The sequence below is a fragment of the Capricornis sumatraensis genome, chromosome 14 (assembly GCF_032405125.1).
Source record: "Capricornis sumatraensis isolate serow.1 chromosome 14, serow.2, whole genome shotgun sequence".
In the NCBI taxonomy this organism is placed as follows: domain Eukaryota; kingdom Metazoa; phylum Chordata; class Mammalia; order Artiodactyla; family Bovidae; genus Capricornis; species Capricornis sumatraensis.
This window is the reverse complement of record NC_091082.1, coordinates 10,573,678-10,593,514: the sequence shown is the minus strand read 5'-3', so window position 1 is coordinate 10,593,514 and position 19,837 is coordinate 10,573,678. Positions and strand designations below refer to the sequence as shown.

The following is a 19,837-nucleotide window of genomic DNA, read 5'->3' as shown; positions in this document are numbered from 1 at the left end:
CCCCATCCCCGACTTGCTGAGCAGCCCTGGGCAGTCTACTCTACAGCTCTCGACCTCCCTGAGGTCCATCTAGGGAGGACACAGGGACAATAATTCAAACAAATGCTTTCACGTCGGTCTGAGCTAACAGAGGGGGTGACTGGGGTGGGGGCCCCCTGGGGAGAGAAGGAGGGAATGGAGAAGCCTTCCCAGTGTCCAGAGTCACCACTTATTTCAGAGACGCTGGCTTCTGTGGGCCACCCAGATCTTCCTTCTCCTCTTCAGTGAATGACAGGCGGGGACCAAAGTCCCATCGAGCCAGAAGGGTCATTTGATAGTCCCATTCTCTATTACTGGTGCCTTTACAGGTAAAAAACTAGCCCAGCTCCCACTTACCCAAGAACACATCACAGGCCTTCCAATGTCTCTAAGCACTGCCGGGGCCCCAGGGCCTGACTGAGAGGGCAGGCCCTGCGGGTGGCCGTCCACCGCAGGGGAACCTTAGGGACTGTCTATGGAAACTGAAAAGAGTCACTGGCACCTGTCTGTCTTTGTCCAGCGAAGAAGGGAGATGAGCGGCCCCACCCAGCCCTTAGAGCTGCTTTCCTTCCCTTCCCCCACAGCCCGTGCCCTGACCCAGGGTGAGGGTCAGTGACGGGGTCACTAGAGGTGCCCAGCTCAAAACCTGCCCTTGGTTAGTAAGGAATTTAACCCTCTCCCTGCTGGCTCATGACTAGTCACCCTAACAGATCTACCTGCTCGGAGGGGAAAAGTTACTGCAGAGAGGATCACACAGACCCACGTGATAACTCTGAGCGCACAGTGGAAGTGAACCCTGGATTTGGAGGCCGGAGGTCTGAGTTGGAGCCCCAGCTCTGCCACAAAATCAGGGTACAATCCTAGGTAAGTCCTAATTTTCTGAGCCTCAGTTTTCCTATCTATAAATTGGAAGTCAACATACACACCACCAAATTGCTTGGAGCCTCAGCACAGTGATTTTCTAAATGTCAAAATGTTTCACACGCTTGATGGTTTAAAAAACCCCCTACAACTGTTAGGGGTTTGGACACCTGGAACTCACTGTGGGGCGTGGGACACACCACCCAAACGTGCAAGGGCTCAGTTTTTCCATTTGCTCATGGGATAAATTATTATTTCTTCTCTCAGAGATAACATTTCAAGTCCGGGAGGGCTCCAGGGTCTCTGATGCAGGAATACAGGCGCTGCTGAGGCCCTGGTTCCCACCTTCAGGCTGCGGCCCGCAGCAGCAAAAGACAGTGACAGCACCTGCCGTGTTTTTGAGTGGGCACGACCAGCTAGGCACCTCACAGGTATTTTTGGTAACAACAAAGCCCGTTTTATAATCGAGGCACCTGAAGCTTAAGGGTGGAAGCAAAATCCCACAGGAGGCCCACCTGCCTCCAATTCCAAACCCACAGCACACGGACTCTGGAGAAAAGGCAGCTTCCCCGCAGGTGCACCCAGTCCAATCACCCCTGTCTGCTGCAGGATGCTGGGGGACAGCCTCCACTTCCTGCTGGGTTCCTGCAGGAGCTCTGGAGTGCCCAGAGTCCAAAGGTTAGTGAAAGGCTGTCTGTTACTATGAATTATAAAACTTCACCAGCAGTTGGGTTTGGTGAATGCAGTGGTTTCATGCTTTCAAGCGATTCAGACTTACAAGCGAATTTCACCAGTTTTGCAAAAATCCATTCTACTTGGTGTAGAACTGTCACCCTTAGCAACCCGATTAAGGGACAACACTGGGTAAAGGACAAGAGGCAAACTATCATTTATGCTCTATCTGGCGACACCCTGCCTGCAGCTGTTGGGTGAGAAAGTTCACCGTCTTTTCTGGGCTGCCCTCCAGCGCCAGCACGGTGAGGTCCACACACTGGGGTCCACACCCCAGCCCACCTCCGCCCCACACCCTACCCCTGCTGCAAGGTCCGAGAACCCTTGGGTTAGCCTCTCTTGCCCTTGTTTCTTTGAGTGCATGGGTCACTCCTGTACCAGCATAATCACAGCAATAGTAACAGCAGCAAATGCCTGGACAAGAACTCCTCCCACACCGCCCCCCATGGCAGACAGTGACTGAATCTTCCAGGTAACGCTTTTAATTCAGTACCAGGTATGACTGTCAGCAGCAATTGGTAATTCCTGAAGCTGAAGCACAGACTGGCTAAGTAACTTGGCCAGGGTCACGCAGCACATCTGCACACATCTGAGGGGAGAATTTGATGGGGGGGCTGAGAGAGGTGTCGCCGCTGACGGAGTCTGCTCACCGCACTCTCCCTTTCTCAAATCCCATATAAGCCATGCTCATGACCCAAGGGAGGAGCTGCCCCCACATCCAGACAGGCTCCAGGAGAGCTGCACCGCCGTCCCAACAGCCACCACCATGACGGCCGTGACACTAACATCAGCTCCCACTAACTGGGATCTAGTATACTCCAGACACTGTAATACAGACATCACTTCACTGAATCCTTTTAAACTTGGGAGGTAGGTATTATTCTTTTCCCACTTTGTAGGTGAAGAAACTAACTCAAAAAAAGTTCTAGTATTTGCCAGAAATCTTCCAGCTCAGAAAAAGCAGAGACAGGATGCAAACAGGGATCTGTCTAACTCCACCTTGCACCCAGCCTCGGAAACCAAGCCCATGGAGACGAACAGGTCTTCAAGAGTCCCGACACGGGACTTCTCCGGTCGCCCAGCGGCTAAGACTCCGAGCTCCCAGTGCAGGGGGCCCGAGTTCGACTCCTGGTCAGGAAGCTAGATCCCACAACTAAGACCCAGAGTAGCCACATAAATAAATAAATAAAAAATTAAAACAAATATTAAAAAAGAAAAAAAAAAAGAGTTATGGGGCCCTGGCCCACTCAGCTAAAAGCTCTGTTCTCACAACGCAGCTGGTTCCAAAGATCCTGTCTCACCTCCTCAGATTACTGCTTCCTTGTGGGCAGGGTTTGGTCTCCTCCCCACCCCCACCCAGTGCCTTCACATGATGAGGTATGCGGTAAAGCTTATGCAGGTCAAGAAGCAACAGTTAGAACCGGACAAGGAACAACAGACTGGTTCCAAATTGGGAAAGGAGTATGTCAAGGCTGTATATTGTCACCCTGCTTTATTAACTTATATGCAGAGTACATCATGCGAAATGCCAGAATGATGAAGCACAAACCGGAATCAAGACTGCCGGGAGGAATATCAATAACCTCTGCTATGGAGATGACACCACCCTTATGGCAGAAAGTGAAGAGGAACTAAAGAGCCTCTTGATGAAAGTGAAAGAGGAGAGTGAAAAAGCTGGCTTAAAACTCAACATTCAGAAAACTAAGATCATGGCATCCAGTCCCATCACTTCATGGCAAGTAGATGGGGAAACAATGGAAACAGTGACAGACTGTATTTTCTTGGGCTCTAAAATCACTGCAGATGGTGACTGCAGCCATGAAATTAAAAGACGCTTGCTTCTTGGAAGGAAAGCTACGGGGAACCTAGAGAACATATTAGAAAGCAGAGACATTACTTTGCCAACAAAGGTCTAGTCAAAGCGATGGTTTTTCCAGTAGTCATGTATGGATGTGAGAGTTGGCCCATAAAGAAGGCTAAGAGCCGAAGAATTGATGCTTTTGAATTGTGGTGTTGGAGAAGACTCTTGAGAGTCCCTTGGACTGCAAGGAGTCAAACCTAAAGGAAATCAGTCCTGAATATTCATTGGAGGGACTGATGCTGAAGCTGAAGCTCCAATACTTTGGCTACCTGATGCACAGAACTGACTCATTTGAGAAGACCCTGGTGCTGGGAAAGGTTGAAGGTGAGAGGAGAAGGGGACAACAGAGGATGAGATGGTTGGATGGCATCAGTGACTCGATGGACAATGAGTTTGAGCAAGCTCTGAGAGTCAGTGATGGACACCGAAGCCACAAGACTGAGCAACTGAACTGAACTGAAAACTTATCCATCCTCTGAATATCTTAATTGTTAAAAAATATATCAAACCATTGCCTTTAAAAAAGACATCTAGAGATTAACGTTCATCAAGCCTGAACAAAAAGAGTTTGCTCATTTATGGAGAAATGGCACATCTCAGAAAGTTGGCTGCACTCACTCCCTCGAGCCCCCGTGGGACTGAAACCCGGGTGAGTGTGGTCATGAGACCAGGAGAAGGAACATCCCCTCCGCAGGCTGCCAGGCTTGGTCCTGATCCTGGGAGCCCAGAGCCCTGCGGGGGAAGGAGAGTTGTCTCTATTACCAGGTGGTTCAGTACAATTTGAAAGCAGCAAAAATGTCTTTGAATGGAAAGAAAAAGCACAGGTTTCTGCTGGAATTTTGTTGAAGAACAGAGAGAAGTTTCGGCTTCAATGAATGAGCCACCCATTCTGAAAGTTCTCTGAGACCTTCTCTGGTTCCTCACTGTCAACCAAGTCTGGGCTCCTTGGCCTGCGCTCAAGACTCCCTCTGACCTTGAAGATCTCTTCCTAACTGCTCTCTAAGCTACCCCCCGACCCTGTTTCTACCCCAGCAGGGTTCCTCAGCCTCTTGGCTGGTAGCTTTGTTACCGTTGTTGCACGGCACCTGGCACAGAGGCGCCCTACTAACATCTGTCTTAGCAGGGGACGGAGGTTGCTAGTGGAGCCCTGAGTCTCACGCTGGGCCAGAGCGCGTGTTCCACACCTAGCAAACCTACCCACACTGGGTCAGAGCTGAGTTCACCCTTTCATGGACCCCTGGCAAGAGCCTTGAGTGAGCAGGAGAAAAGGATGTCAACCCACAGAAGAGAGGACAGGCAATCTGCCTCAGGACTGAGTGGCTGTCAGCTGTGTGAGGATAATAATAAGATAACAGTGAATCCTAACAGCTGGAAACCAGGCCAGTTCTCTCACTGCCCAGCATCTCTCTCCCCCACTACCCAACGCATTACATTCTCACCCTTGGCTCTTTCCGGAGTCCCACAAAAGCGTCTTATCCTTCCAGTGAGTCTGCCTTTCAACAACCATCCGATGGCAGCAAGCTTGGAGACATGCTTGGGATGCAAGAAATGGCTACTTAAGAGATTCGCTCTTCCGGAAGCTGACTAGGCTCCTCCCAGGCATGAAGCAGAGGCCGGAGATCAGGCAGCACTGTACCTGACCCTGAGAAGGCCCCGCCAACCAAAGCTCTCTGCCTTTTGGCACTCTGGCCACCTGGGGGACGCAGACCCCTTGAAGAATGGCTAATGTGGCTGCTTCTAGTCAAAGCCAAACAGTTGGGAACAGAATGAAGGGAAATCACAGAAAGAAAGAAACCGACTTACATGAGGAGTGGATGGAGAAAGGGGCCTTGCTTCCAGGAACGGGGACTGCTGAGGAATCCAGGGAAGCGTGGAGGCCAGCCTGGAGGAGGGGGCGCCGCAGGTGCTGCCCCTGCCCTCTCCATGGTCTTCCGGGACGCCACACAGCAACCTGCACACACACGGCCCCGGCGCCCGCAGAGCTCTATCTGCTGCCCCGATCTCGCGGCCGCTGAGCTAAATTCCACCAGCTCAGCTCTTTTGCAGAAAGGGGGTTGTTTTGCTTGTGCACCATTCTTTCCACAAGGGTGGTCATCTTGCCGCTGCCCCTCTTCCGGGGTCTCCTCTCACACAGCCGCTCTTCTTTCTCTGTAGGAGTGTTCCCAGGCCCTGCCGTCTCAAGAAACTACAGTGACTGCTCTCGTGACCGTCCTGACCCCGTTTCACAGAAAGCAATCAGCAACCCAAGACCCAGTGGGCCGACGTGGGAGGGGGCTCCTTCCACTTACAGGAGCCATCTGCGGTCCCGTGAGGAGGCCATGCCAGCCAGAAGGGCATCTCCCCACACGGGGCTGGGCTCAAACTGGCCCTGCGCTAAAGCTGCCACCAGCACAGGCCGAGGCCCTGCGTGGTCGGTCCTGAAATTAGTGACCCGAGTGTCTTTCCTGTTGAGCCTCTTGCTAAGGCCCTGCAAGCCTCCTCTCAACACTGGAGAACAGAATGTGCTTGGCTGCAGACCTGGCCATCATAAATTGCTAATAACAGGCTCTCAATCTCAAAAACAACATCATAGAAGGCCTGACCCTTCTTTTCTGCTCCTCTCATCCGCACCACAGAGGACACGATGGCACCCCACTCCAGTACTCTTGCCTGGAAAATCCCATGGATGGAGGAGCCCGGTAGGCTGCAGTCCATGGGGTCGCTGAGGGTCAGACACGACTGAGCGACTTCATGCATTCCCTTTCATGCATTGGAGAAGGAAATGGCAACCCACTCCAGTGTTCTTGCCTGGAGAATCCCAGGGACAGGGGAGCCTGGTGGGCTGCCGTCTATGGGGTCGCACAGAGTCGGACACGACTGAAGCAACTTAGCAGCAGCATCCACACCACTATTTCCACAAGACCAAGAAGAGAAAGAGATGCCTCCTCTGGTCACAGGGGAGAAAGCTGCTCCCCAGAGGCTCACTTCTCCCTTTCCACCTGTCTTCAGGGACAAAAGCTGGGCCCCGAGGAGTCTGAACAGGAAACGTCTGTTTTCCAAGGTTGCTCCTTGTCGCTAACCTCGATTTATCTTCAGATTTATTGAGCACCTGCTGAGTGCCGAGCTCTGTGCACCTAATGCGAAGGCACAGAGTCCCACTCACAGGTGGGGGTCACTGGGGACCACCTCCTGTGCTCACCCTGGGGAGGGTGATCGACAGTAGGCCACTGTGAAGCTGGCTCTCTGTCCCTCCCCGCAAGCGTTCCCTGCCCTCTGCGAAGGGGCTGGGAGAACAGAGCAGGAGTGAGGCTGGACAAGAGCAAAGAGCCAGGAGCGGCCATCTTTGAAAAGAGCAACATTAAAAGGCAAACGTGAATGTGGCTAGGTATACATTATAGAAAGCGTGTTCAGTGTACTGGTTATATGCAAATTATATGTAAATATGTACACAGCCCTCAGAAGAATCCAAGTGTCGCCTCTACTGTCTCTGCCTGTCTCTTACTCAAGCTGTTTCCAGGGTTACCTAGGAAGCTACTATCTGACCACCTGGCCAGGGTACTCAGAGTACTTTCCCAGTCCCATCTTCCTGCCTTCCCCTTCGTATCAACCTCTCTCCTTGACCTCACCTCTCCAAGAAGGCTACCTGAGAAATGCTGAGTACAGAGGAGGGAGAAAAAACGGGGCTGTGCCCACGCGGAGCATGGCCAAGGTGGCAAATGAAGGAGGGAGGGCGGTGGCCTCTGCCAAGGCAACTGTCCTTCCAGATCTGGGCCCAGGACGGGCTCCCTGCAGCTGTCAAGAGGCCCTCAGACCCCAGGCGTTCCCTGATGCCCCTAGCCCTTTCCCATCACCGGTTCCCCCAAACCAGGGGCAGCAGGCCAGGAGCTCCTGCAAAGACCCCACAGCGGTTCCCACGTGTGCTGCCGCGTGGCCACACTGGCCCCGTGGACCAGCCTCATCTCTTCAGACCCACAGTCAGCATGGAGCTAAGAGGCCCCACCACCCTGCCTGTAAGTCTTAGTCTCCCAATCCACAAAGCGAGGGATGAGGCACTCTCTGCCCGTCCTAATGGACAAGGTTTCACGAGGCATCCCTGAGATGAGCCACGTGGCAGGACCTGTGCGTGGAAGGCACCACCAAGAACAGATGCAGAACTGTGCCTAAGTGTCTGACTCCACAACCAGATTTTGAAACTGCAACAAAAATCACCAGGGTAGCTGTCTTCATCCTCATCTGACTCTACTGCTGCAGCAACACAGTATTCAGTTTTTCCCAGGAAGGGTACAAGTGGTCCTTCCCAAGTTGCTGATGGGAAAAGCAAGGTCCCTAGAGGTGGCGTGACAGGCCCGAGGACACAGTCTAGAGCAGGCCTTGGTCTCCTCTGGGGTCCACGGGCCTTCAGTGCCCACTGGCCCCACAAGCAACGGCTAGAGGAACCTGGAGGGCCTGTGGGAGCTCCTGCGGGAAAGGCAGGATGAGGAGCCCACTGGCTGCTGCCTAGGGGGCCGCACCTGGGCTGGACTGTGGGAGGTCAGCCCCCTGCACTCGGTCCAGCAGGCCCGGCTAGCACCCTGGGAAGGCTGCGGCTGATCCTTCTGGCCCTGGGTGTCAGGCCTGACCCAGAAAGTGGGCAGCCTGGCCCGTTAGCAGCTGGAAAATCAAGGAAGGAAGGAAGCAGAGCACCGTTTCCCCCTTACAGATATAGAAACGTAGGCACAGGAAGGGTGATGGCACTGGCAAGACCAAGCAGAGAGTAGCCCCAACAGCCCCCGTGAGGCAAATCCCGGGCAGCTGCTGTGTCTCGGCACTTCCCTCCAATGGCTACAATAACTCTGCCAGAAAGGACAACCCACTGCCTCAGTTTATGGGTAAGGAAAATGCAACTCAGAGAATTTAGGTAAACGGCCCAACCTCAAGATTCAAAATCCAAAAGCTTCCAATCCGGAACTTTCTGACTCTAAGACTCCACAGTGTTTTTACCAAGCCATCCTGCTTCTCTGTAAGTTGAAGAGCATTCCAGAGTGAGACTGAGTGGGTCATAAAGTATTGGTGTGGGAGGAGAGAGAAAGGTACCGGACCCTGGAGCAGGCTATGGATGAGCTCAAGCCCCTTCACCCGCGGCTAAGGCCCTCCACGTTGAGGCTCACAGACCCCAATGCAGGTGCGAACAGGTGCCTTCACACCTCAGGGCTACAGCTCACAGGGTGCCCATGCCTGAAAGGCTTACATTCTTGAGCAGAAAACACCCAGACCTCACTCCAAGCCCAGTTCAAATGTTGCCCCTCCTTGGACTTCCCTGGTGGCACAGTGCAGGGATCACAGGTTCGATCCCTGCTCTGGGAAGATTCCACATGCCGCGAGGCCACTGAGCCGGTGCACTGCAGCCGCCAAGCTGGAGCTACAGCGCCTGTGCTCCGCTCTGCAGCAAGAGAAGCACCCTCAGCAAGAAGCCCGTGCACCACAGAAAAAAGAGCAGCCGTGCTCGCTGCAGCTAGAGAACGCCTGCGCCGAGCAACGGAGGCCCAGCGCAGTCAAAACAAAACGGAAGAAACTAATGAGTTAAACAAGGTTGCTCCTCCTCTGTGAATCACCCCCTAAAAATCCCAGAAGAGCTGATCGCTCCTCCAGGGCATCCCAGAGCCCTTGGGCAGCCCTGGCCTCTAGCACTTGACTGGACTGCGATGATTCGTCTGCCTGCCTGCAGTGACTCTGGTCACCCTGTGTTACAGACGAGGAAACGGAGACTCTGAGAGCTTAAGTTACTTGCCCAAGGCCACACAGGCCGTCTGGCTCCAGAATCCTCCTGTCCGGGGGGCTGCTAGTCTTCCTTGCCTCCCCCATCCTTAGCGCAGTGCCTGGCCCCTGGCACGTGTCCAGGAAAGGTTTGTTTTATTAAAGATATGGAAGGACGGGGTGTTGCTACTCCCAGCCACCTCCACTCCAAAGCCCACCTGCAGCCCTGGTCCCAGCACGCCCTACTTGTCACTCCACCTTCCACCACTGCTGACCTTGGCTGCCCTTCTCCCGAAAAGCTCCAGGGCCTTTGCCTCGCTCCCGTCCATTTCTTCCTGCAGTGCCCCAGCCGCTGCAAGGGTCTTTCTGTCTTTCCAGTGGGAAACTGAGACCCACGGAAGCCTCACGGACAGTGGATCTGCTCAGAGTCAGGTGTCCTGCCCCCAGGGTAGCGCCCGATAAGGACTGGTTTTACCTCTGCCTCAAGCGAAAAATTTAAAAAAGCAAGCCCCAAGATAGGGGAGTCTGGAGGTCAGCAGCGGCCCTCCCCTCAGCCCAGCACCCTCTGGCTGACCTGGCCACTGGCCTGGGGCAGGCCTGCCGGGGAGGGGCTGCTCTCCCGGGGCCAGGGCGGAGGAGACAAGCGGCCTTTGTGTCTGCAGCCTCCTGAGACACCTGTTCCTGCTCCTGCCCGCCTGTGGCCGCCCTCCCTCAGGGCCAGCCTGTGTGCGGCCTTGTTTACCCCAGCCCTGGCAGCCAGAGGGGCCTGCTCCCAGCATGGGGCTGGGTAGCCCTGCCAGCACCTGCCCGGCCCTGCCGCCAGCCAAGCACAATCACCCCGCTGTTGACACAGTTGCTGATTTTCAGGAGGGCCGGAGGACGGGAGGGCAGAAGCAGCAAAGGCATTTAGCGCCCACCTGGCTAATTTGCAGTTGGCCCTAGCAATCCTGTACCCTACCCCTCATCCAGCCCCCCACCCCCACTCCTTGCCCCACTGCTGCCTGGGAGAGATCTGGGCTTCCCGTCTCTGGGTCACCTGGGTTTCCCACCACTGGCAGCCCCCACACATCTCATGCATATCAGTGCACCCCAAAACACACGCTCCCCATGCTGCCACACACAATCCATAGCCAAACAAGGCTGCCAGGAGCCCCCAGCTACCCTGTCTTTGAGCGCTCACCAATCGCCCTCCCCTGAAAAGTCATGATGCTCCAGGTCCTTGGTGAGGGACAGGATATCTGAAATACCCTTGGAGACCCCAGTGGGGCCCTGGGAGATGTGGGGAGACCTGCCCTTACAACCTTCTCCCTGACTTGCTCTCGATAAGCTTTCTCCTCACCTTCCAGGTCACTATGCTTCCCCTTAAAAGAAAGAAAGAAAGAAAGAAAGTGAAGACGCTCAGTCATGACCGACTCTTTGCGACGCCATGGACTGTAGCCCACCAGGCTCCTCCATCCATGGGATTATCCAGGCAAGAATACTGGAGTTGGGTGCCATTGCCTTCTCCAGGGGATCTTCCTGACCCAGGGATCAAACCTGGGTCTCCCTCATTGCAGGCAGACGCTTTACCCTCTGAGCCACCAGGGAACCTTCCCTGACTGCCCAGATCTGGCTGTGGTGCCCTCCCGGATGCTTGGATGCTCTGCAGCCCTCTCCCCGCACCTCCTAACCTTCACTTCATCAGTCGGTATCTAACCTTCACTTCATCAGTCGGTATCTAACCTTTACCTTCCTCAAAACTGGTATCTCAGCCCGTGTGCAGGGCACAGCTTTGAGGCCGCTCCCCTCCCGCCTGCTGGATGGATGCGCGATGGAGCAGCACGGTTGGGCCAAAGACCCACCCCAGCTGCACCCCAGGTTCCCACTTGGACAGTCACCTCTTGGATTGATAGGGCCTGGTGGCCAGTTAAAAGGTCAGTTAAAAGAGCTTCAGGAATTACCTGTGCCACCAGCACATGAATTTAGATGGGTAAATCTGATTAGCCAGTCATCTCCTAAGAGATCAAAGAGTAGGATCTTGAAGGACAAGGGATGAATGAGTCTGATGATGGGAGAGGGAGTGGGGAAAGCAAGGACACAAAGACCCAGCGGGCCAAAGGCCAGGGAAGGCACCTGGGGGAGAGGTTACTGTTGGGGGAGCAAGGACTTTCCCTCTTTCCACTTCCCTGCCGCATCTAAGAGCCTCGACTCAGGACTTGGGAACTCTGCTTCACCCTTTGGTGAATTGTCCGAACAGGACGCTGACTCCACAGGAAGGCGGCCGGAGTCAGACTCTCCAGACCCCCTAAAACTGCCGGGTACACACACACCCATGCTCACGTACAGGCACTTTCCTCAATTCTGGTTCCCCAAACTCCAAGTCAATCAACACCTAGAGAGAGGAAACAAAGATCTAAATATCACCTCCAAATTGCAAGTCTCAAGTTGAGGAGTATGGATCTAAGGGCAGGGAGATCTGGTAGCAGAGAAAGGAGCTTACCTTGTGAAAAACACAGGTGCCCGATGCTCTACACCAGTTCCAAAAGGGCCAGCATGCATAGCTGTGCAGGGTGTGCGCTGCACAACTCCAAGAGCCCTGCTCACCCAGATGCGAGAGTCATCATCCCTGACTTCCTCAGATACCAAAGAGAAAAATCTCCCCTGCCACCTACCTCTACCCCAAGCAAGTTGCCCTTTCTCTGTTCTCTGCCCTGTTCCTTGGCTTGGGGACCTGGGACAGCTGAGCCCTTCACCCCCACTAAGGGGAGAAGCCTTGATCTCCTGGTCTCCTCAGCCCAAACGAGGGGACCCCACTGACCTCCCCAATCCTAGCCTCCTGGTGGGGGGTGGGGCTACAGTCCCCACCACACCCTCCCGCTGCGTCCTTGCAGAGAGGACCGTGGTGGGGGATCGCCTCTCTGATAGGCTAGAACTGAGCCCCACTGTTGGAGTGGGGGGAGGGGAGGCTTCACTCTGGCTCCTGAGCACGGCCCTGCCAGACTCTCTCTCCCCTTTCTCCCTGACACCGGTCTAATGTCCCCACTGCCTTCCAGGGGCTGTTAGAGGTAGTGCCTGGTTCCCCAGGGCTAGCAGGCAAGGGCTTACACGCGTTTACACGCTCTTTCACACACCCTCCCTCTCCACCGGCCGCGGACAGGGGAGCCAAGCAAGTCAGAGAAATGGCAGGTGCTGGAGGGCCCCTCCCTTTTGCTTGCAGCGGCTCCCCGCTCACTCCCCACTGTCCACGCCCCACTGGCCCCAGACTGCCTGGTTGTACCTGGAAACAAGCGTCCTTCCAGCCCCTCCCCACTAACCTTTTATTCGTGCTTCCTTCCCCACCCCACCCCACCCTACATTTCAAGGGATGGGCCTGGAACCAGAGCCTTGCAGGAATGGGTGAATGACTTCAGGCTCCTTCCTCTGGGCTGGGGTGAGGGTGCTGAAGCAAGGCTGGGTCAGAGCGGCACACCTGGGGTGCACAGGCCGGCCTGTGGCCAGGTAGGACTTGATTCTTTTGAGTCAGCAGGAGGACAGCTTTAGCCACAGTTCACTCCCTTTCCTGCCCTCCCAGGTGCCAGAAGTAGGAGGCCTATGTGCCAGCTACTGGGCAGCCCACCCCAGCCCACAGCACATGGGGGTGGGCAGGGCACGAGGTGGGGCCTGCTCAGCGGTCATCTCGAAAGGGTATCAGCCCAGTGTTACAGGCCTCTTATATTTCCAACTATTGCTCCTCCTACCATTCTCTTTCAGCAGAATATTCTACTGTTGGTCAAGCCTTGATTTCCAGTCTTCCAGAGAAGAAACACAGATCACTTTTTCTGTTTCACCGTCTGGCAATTCTACATATATTTAAAATCCTTTCCATTCTGATTATAACCCCTATTGTTGTACTACCTTTAGAAACTACAGAAATATAAGCCACAATTAAAACAGAAGTCAAAAAAACAAAACACAAGTCAAGAAAGGATGGAGGTCTGGGGTGGGCCACTCCCAGCTACTGGCGCTTGGCTCGCTGTGCGCTTCGACTCTGACTGGTCACTGACCCTTGTCTTGGCCTTACAAGGAAATCCCCCCACCGTGGCTGCTCCTTCCCAAGGCTGCACCTGGGTCCCCAGGGCACCCACCTCGTGCCCACTCAGCGCAGGCCCTGAGGCCGGACTGGGGCACCTTCAGCCCTGCCAAGGAGCAAGCAGGACCCAACCCTGAGGCCCCTGCCCTCCGTGGGGGAGGGAGGGACGGGACCAGGCCCTCTGGAGCTGGCTCCCACCCCTTCCTGTCGCACAGGCGGCACATTCCATTCCGAGTCAAGCGAGGGGCGGGCCTAGAGGAGGTGAGGCCGGGGAGATCAGTCTGGCCTCCTCTGGGGTGGGGCCCCCAGAGAGCTCCAGGTCTGGCAGGGATTACAGACCCAAGCCACCAGAGAAGGGAGCCTGAGTGGGCGTGCCCTATCTGTGGCTCCTCCGCGTTCCCCTCTCTTCAGGCCAAAGCAGTGACGCTCTACCTCGGACACGTCCCCAGAAGACACAGAGGGACAAGACGGGGAATAACGCTAAACCATCCTGCTCAACCAGGCCGCGATCGCCCGGGCTGCTCATGCATGGGGCTTCATGCCAAGGCCATTTAAATGCTAAGGCCACTGATGGTGGGACGGGAGTCTGCTGCGTGTATCAAGAGAACTGAATTAAGATTTGATGGCACATGTCAGGCTTCCCAGAGGGACCAGGCGGGCCTAGGCAGGGATGCTATTTAAGAAAAAAATGCGGCAGCTAGAGATACTGTCCTCACTTCTTCCTTCCTCTCCTCTACCACCCCAACATCCCTCCCCCATAAAAACACTCCTGGCTGGTATCGCCAGCCTTTGGATGAGATCCCAGCCCCTGCTGCTCCTCTAGCTGGTCCTCCCGTGCACACCTGAGATGCTGGGCCCCACACGGCATATCCTGGGCTGTGCCCAGGCCCTGGATTCACCCCCTGATGACCCTGGGAGCAGGCAGGGGATACTCTGACCACTTCCTCCTCACCCCTCAGCCTCTCAGAGTTCTGACCACTTCACTCTGGACAGAGATGTGTTCCTAGGGGAACCACAAGGGCCTTCGCCATCATGAGGCCTGAGCAGGGTCAGTCTCAGGGTTCTCCGGCTAGGCCCGTGGATGCAGCAGGTCCTAGACCCGAACCGAAGGTCGCATCCACCCCATTTTACCCCTCTTAGGAGGGAACTACCATATCACCGCTGCTTAGAGAAAGCATTTGAATTTTTAGAAGGAAGAGTCACTCCTGATTAGAGAAGCTGGCGGAGGTAAATGTGGCGCTACTCAGCTGGTTTGTAACAAATCTCCTACCTGAATCATCCCAAGGTGCTGGAAGGTAGGCCAAGGAAAGGGCAGTCAACACAGGGGTGAGCCAGGGCATGCTTTCCTGCTTGGAAGCGGGAGGCAGGCAGAAGACAGGATATGTGAAAGCAACCTTCCGCGTGTCCCGGTCCCCCGAGTGGTGGCAAGCACCGTGACAGCCCTCCTGGCCAACACACCTGAGTTCCAGGAAGAGGGCTAGCAGACGGCGAGGATCGCGGCGAGTTCAGGCAGGAGTGGCCCTCTTAAGCAAACACAGACACAAAAATAATTCCCATTCAAAGCACAACTTACCGTGGGCCTGGCCGGGCCTTCCCAGCACAGAGCCCTCTTCAAACACTCAGCTTCACCCCTGAATAAGGCTGGGGAAGGACGCGTGTGGGCACAGCTGCATTTGAATTCCCCTTTTTCCAGTTGCATCAGCTTCCTAGTGACCTACTCAGGGAGCTGCCCAATAAGGGCCAGACTCAAAGCACCCCCAGAGAGCAGAAAACCTGCATAGAAGCAGGCGTTAGCCCTCAAGGACGGGGACACCTAGATCCTCTGGAGGAGCAGGCCTTGCTCAAACGAACACTTGTCTGACAACAGCAAACCCAGATCCTTACCGTTCATGGACCACCTACAGACTCAAACACATATGAGCCTCCCAAATTCTAACAGGGAAGTATTGCTGTCATCCCATTTCATAGATGGGGAAATGGAAGTTCAGAGATGTTATGTGATGAACAGCTCTCCTGGCTCTAAATCCTTCTTACTGTAGATATCATGTTGCCCTGAGGCTGCTAATTATCACAGTAGAAAAATGTTCAAATGCTCAGGATGGGGCCCTCCCTACTAGGAGGAAAGATGGGAATAAGGATGTAGATGAAACCCAAGATATTTCCAAAGCCAAGGCAGCATTGGAAATTGTCAGCATTGCAGATCCCAGCATTCCTGATTACCAGATCTCAGCTGGAGGTGGAATGCGCTCTCAAAGCAAGAGCAGAGCATTTTTGGGTTAGGCAATGGTGTGCTAATGAGACTCGCTGGCTTTACCTCCAGGATGACCCCCACCAGGCTGCCTTATCCAAGTCACCTCAACTCAGAAGCAGTCTGCTAGCCAGCCTCTCTTCTTCAGTTCCTGCTCCCCTTCAAACCACTCTTTACTTAGTAACCAAAGTGATACCTTTTTTCCACATTTCCCCCCCACTTGTAAAAGTAATTTGTGACCATTGCAGAAGGTTGGAAAAATTAACAGAAGATAAAGGAGAAAATAAAATTCACCCATACGTCTGGTGTCCAGAATTAACCTCTGCTATGTATGTGTGTGATGTACATACCATTATCTTTACAAAATTGGTACTAAAATATACAGTTTTAGATTTTTTTTTTATTATATACCTTTTCCAGGCTTATGCTATACTTTTTAAACTATGCTCTCTGGTTTTGAGTACTTTTTTGGCATAGTGGACACATACACAGGGTACTATCGATACACTCAGAAAGGACACAAGAGTCTACAGAGGAGACACCGTCTTTCCTTCATCCCACTCCTCAGCCACCATTTCCCTCTCCTGGCGCAACTCTGATCACCAAGTAACCTTTTTTTATGTTCCAAATAATCTTTTAACATCATAAATCAGAATGTCACGCCTCTCTTGAAAACTCTTCAACGGCTTCAATGATGAGACCAGTTTGGGACCACGGCCCTGGTCCTGAGATGCAGGTTCCTCACCAGGCCCCGGGAGAACAGCCCCGGCCCTCCTGGCTTCTCTGGGCTCCCTCTCCAGCCGCACCGCTGCTGCAAACCCTGTTCTGGCTGCAGGGGTCTTTCTGTTGCTGCTCCCTCTGCCTGGAGTCCCCTTCCTTCAGGTCTTTGGGCAGCGAGCTCCCTCTCATCCTTTAGGCCTGGGCTGAGCCACTGTTTTCCCAGGTCAGCTTTCACTGGCCTCCCCTCCTAGGACCTCCGCTGACGGTCCCCACACATACACTGTCTATCTCATCACCGTGTTGTATTTCTGAAATCACATAGGATCTAATCCTGTTTTGGCTACTTATTTCAAGATATTTATTGCCTCCTCCCAGAAAGAAGGCTCTCAGAAGGCAGGCACACTGCCTGTCTCGTTCAACCCTGAAGCCTTGATGCCTAGCACAGGCCTGGCATGCAATAGGAGCTCAACACATTTCTCTTAAAGGGATGAATGAGGAGACTAAAATGCTGGTTCTCATCATTGAGAGCCCACTTGCAGGATCTCCAAGGACCAACTTTCTGGCCATCTTCTCCCAGGACTGGGGAGGGGGTTAGGGGGTCAGAGAAAGAGGAGAGAGGAACCTGTTGCCCAAGGTAGGGTGGGTGGGCAGCAGCTGCCTTGCTCTTCCTGTTGCCCAGCTCCCCCTTACTTGTGCGGTGCCTCTGCAGGGTCCAGAATCAGACAAGAAGCTTGTGACAAACCCAGACTCCTAGTAACCACTCCAACTGCAAGTGGAAAATGGAAGGTGGAATCTTTGCCCCTTATTTATCCCAAATCCTACATCGAGTCTGCCCAGGCAGCTGGGATATCCCAAGTTCCCAAGTGAGCCCCAGCATCAGGCAACACAGATGGCACCTTGGGAGCAGAGCTCCCCCAGGAACAGCCTCAGCCCATCCCACTTGACTCTTCCCTGGGGCCTCAGACACCTGGGCTCCACTCTCCAGAAATTCATCCGGCCCCAGAGACAGAAATGGGCATCCAATCCTGAGCCAGGAGCCCAGGCCAGAGCCCTCTCGGGGATGCTCCCTTCCTGGGGTCTGATTTCCACTGCCTCGAGCCAAAATTGATTTTTAAGAATGAGGAAAAGGAGGGAATAAAATGCCTTGCACAAAAATTGTGAAGGGAGGGAGGAGGGGAAGAGGAGAGGAAGGAGAAAAAGAAAGGAAAAAGCAAAAAGACTTCACAAGATACAAGGAGTGGTGTTCAATCACTATGTGTGTCAGACTCTTTGTGACCCCATGGACTGCAGCCCTTCAGGCTCCTCTGTCCATGGGATTTCCCAGGCAAGAATACGGGAGTGGGTTGCCATTTCCTTCTCCAAGGGATCTTTCCAGGACCTGATCCTGCATCTCCTGCACTGGCAGGCAAATTCTTTATCACTCAGCTGCTAGGGAAGCTCACACAAGGAGTAGGGAGGTGCTAAAATCAGAAAAGGGTGGAAAGAAGTGTGAGGTTTTTTTCCTTCCCAGAAATGGACAATAATTATAATTGATTAAATGAGCACAATCCCAGAATGCTCTTCTGAGCTATGTACAAAGTCAGTTAAGTAATAATGGCAATAATAATGTCACATTTCTCCAGCACTTACTATGTGCTAGGCACTATTGTATGAGCTTCACTAAGACAGCCCCATGAAGTAGGTACTGTCCATATTAAACCTATTTTACAGATGAGCAAACAGATACAGGTTAAACTTCTCAAGATCATGTCTCCAGTAGCGGTACCTGGGATCCAACTCTACAGCCCTGTCTCTTAATCACTAAGCTAGGCTTTCAATGTTCCAACTACCCTCTTGGAGTCCATACCTTCCAAACCTGTATCCTTTACCTGGTCATTAGACCCCGGTTTCAAAGATGTGTGCATAACTCTGCCCATTTTGCATGGGGGGAAATCTGGAAACGTTAAGGGACTTGACCAAGCACACGCTGTCCATAGGTGGGGAATTATACCCCAGCATCTCCAGCCCCACTTCCCAAGGGAGCACAGTAGAAAGCAGGGTCTCTGGAAACTCCGCCCAGAGCAGCAGCATCTTCTCTGGCTGTCTTTCGCCAGATCCTTTTACCAGCGCCAAGGCGCCCTGCCCGGAAATTCCCACAGAGTCAAAGCAAACTTCCCAGGAAAACTCTTGGGCTTCCTCCTAGCCCCTGTCACGGAGGAGGCTGCCAAGAGCGCCGTTGGAGTCCTTGCAGCTGCCGTCGGCCCTCCAGGGCGGGAAGCCGCGGCTTGTGCGCTCGGGGTCCTCCCAGAAAGGTCTAGGGCTGAAGTTCAAAATTCACTTCCCGCCCCGGCCCGGCTCACGGCTCTGACCTGGACTCTCCGGCAACCCCCACGCGTCTTGCCCTCCCCAGCTCCGGTTAAGTAATGGGGCACCTCGAGCCCGAAGACCAGGCGGGCAGATGGGAGAGTCCCGCGGGCGATCCCCGCGCGTCTGGGGACTCGAGCAGCCGGCGCGCACACGTGCGTGTGTGAGTGTGTGTGCATGTGTGCGACTCGAAACAGCCGGCGCGCACACGTGTGTGTGTGTGTGTGTGTGTTTACGTACAGAACGCGCGGGGTGGGAAAACAATGGCGAGCCGCTGGGAACAGAGCGTCTAGACCCCCTTCCCACCCCCCGCCCCCAGGCACGATTTGCTTTTGCAGAGAAATGGGGATGAAAAGATTCTCCTTCCACATGCAGAGGCGGGAGGTTGGGGGTGGTAAGAAGGCTAGGGTGGGAGGGGAAAGGGGGGTGAAACTGGAGCAGCCGGAGCAGAAAACAAACAGGGCGCAGCGCCCAGCTGGTCCGCTGGGAAACAAACCTGGAAGGGTGAGAGAGGCTGCGTGGCCCGCCCCCCGCACCGAACAGAAGCAGGACAGGGGCAGATCTGCGCTGCGGGGCGGGCACCGGAGCCCCAAGCCGGGCGCTCGCTGGTCGCCCCGGCTTCCCGCTAGGAAATCCTCGAACTGGACGTACAAGTGAGAAAAACCCAGTGCCCCCGAGCAGTAAATGAGCAGCGGGGGGCGGTGCACCCCAAGCCCGGCTCGTGTGGTGCGCACAGACAGACACACAGCCACCCACGGCCTTTCCAGGCTTCCAGCCCTCTCCACCCCAGCCCAAGTCTGCCCGCGGGTATCCGCCAGCACCCGCCTAGTGCGGGGTAGGTGGGGACCCGTTCCTTTGTGAAAAACTTTGCCGAAGATGGAAACTCGCAGAGAAAAGACCCAGCGTGTGCTCAGAAACGTCGGGTCGCGAGTGTCAAAACTTCGGAGGGCGGGCGAGAGAGACGCGACGGCGCGCTCCGGGCACGGAGGGGCGCACTTACGGCTCAGCCGGGCGCCGGGCTCGCGGCTCGGCGCTCCCGCTCCTCCTCTGTCCAGGTCCTCGAGGCCGGCAGCCCGGGCTTCCCGTTCACATGCCCCCGCGGCGCGGCGGCCGGGAGCGCCGGGCCGGGGCGGCCGCGCTGGGAGGAGGCACGCCCCCCGCCGTCGGCCGGGCAGTCGGCCGGGACTCGCGGCCACCCCGGGTCCGCGCCCTGCCGCGCGCCGCCGTTGCGGGCGGAGAGCTCGGTTCCGGCCGGGCGGCGCCCTCGGCCGGGCCAGGCCGCTCCCTGCACTCT

The 19,837-nt window shown here is 54.8% G+C and overlaps 1 protein-coding gene across 1 annotated transcript in view; it reads right to left on the bottom strand.

Annotated features, from left to right (window-relative positions):
• The window catches only part of SOX13 (SRY-box transcription factor 13), a 45,806-nt gene extending 26,199 nt beyond the window's left edge, over positions 1-19,607 (bottom strand). Inside the window, exon 1 of the mRNA XM_068986054.1 lies at positions 19,544-19,607. The gene's annotated coding sequence lies outside the window, so the exon portion shown is untranslated. The remainder of the gene's footprint in view (positions 1-19,543) is intronic.
• Positions 19,608-19,837: the final 230 nt, after the last annotated feature.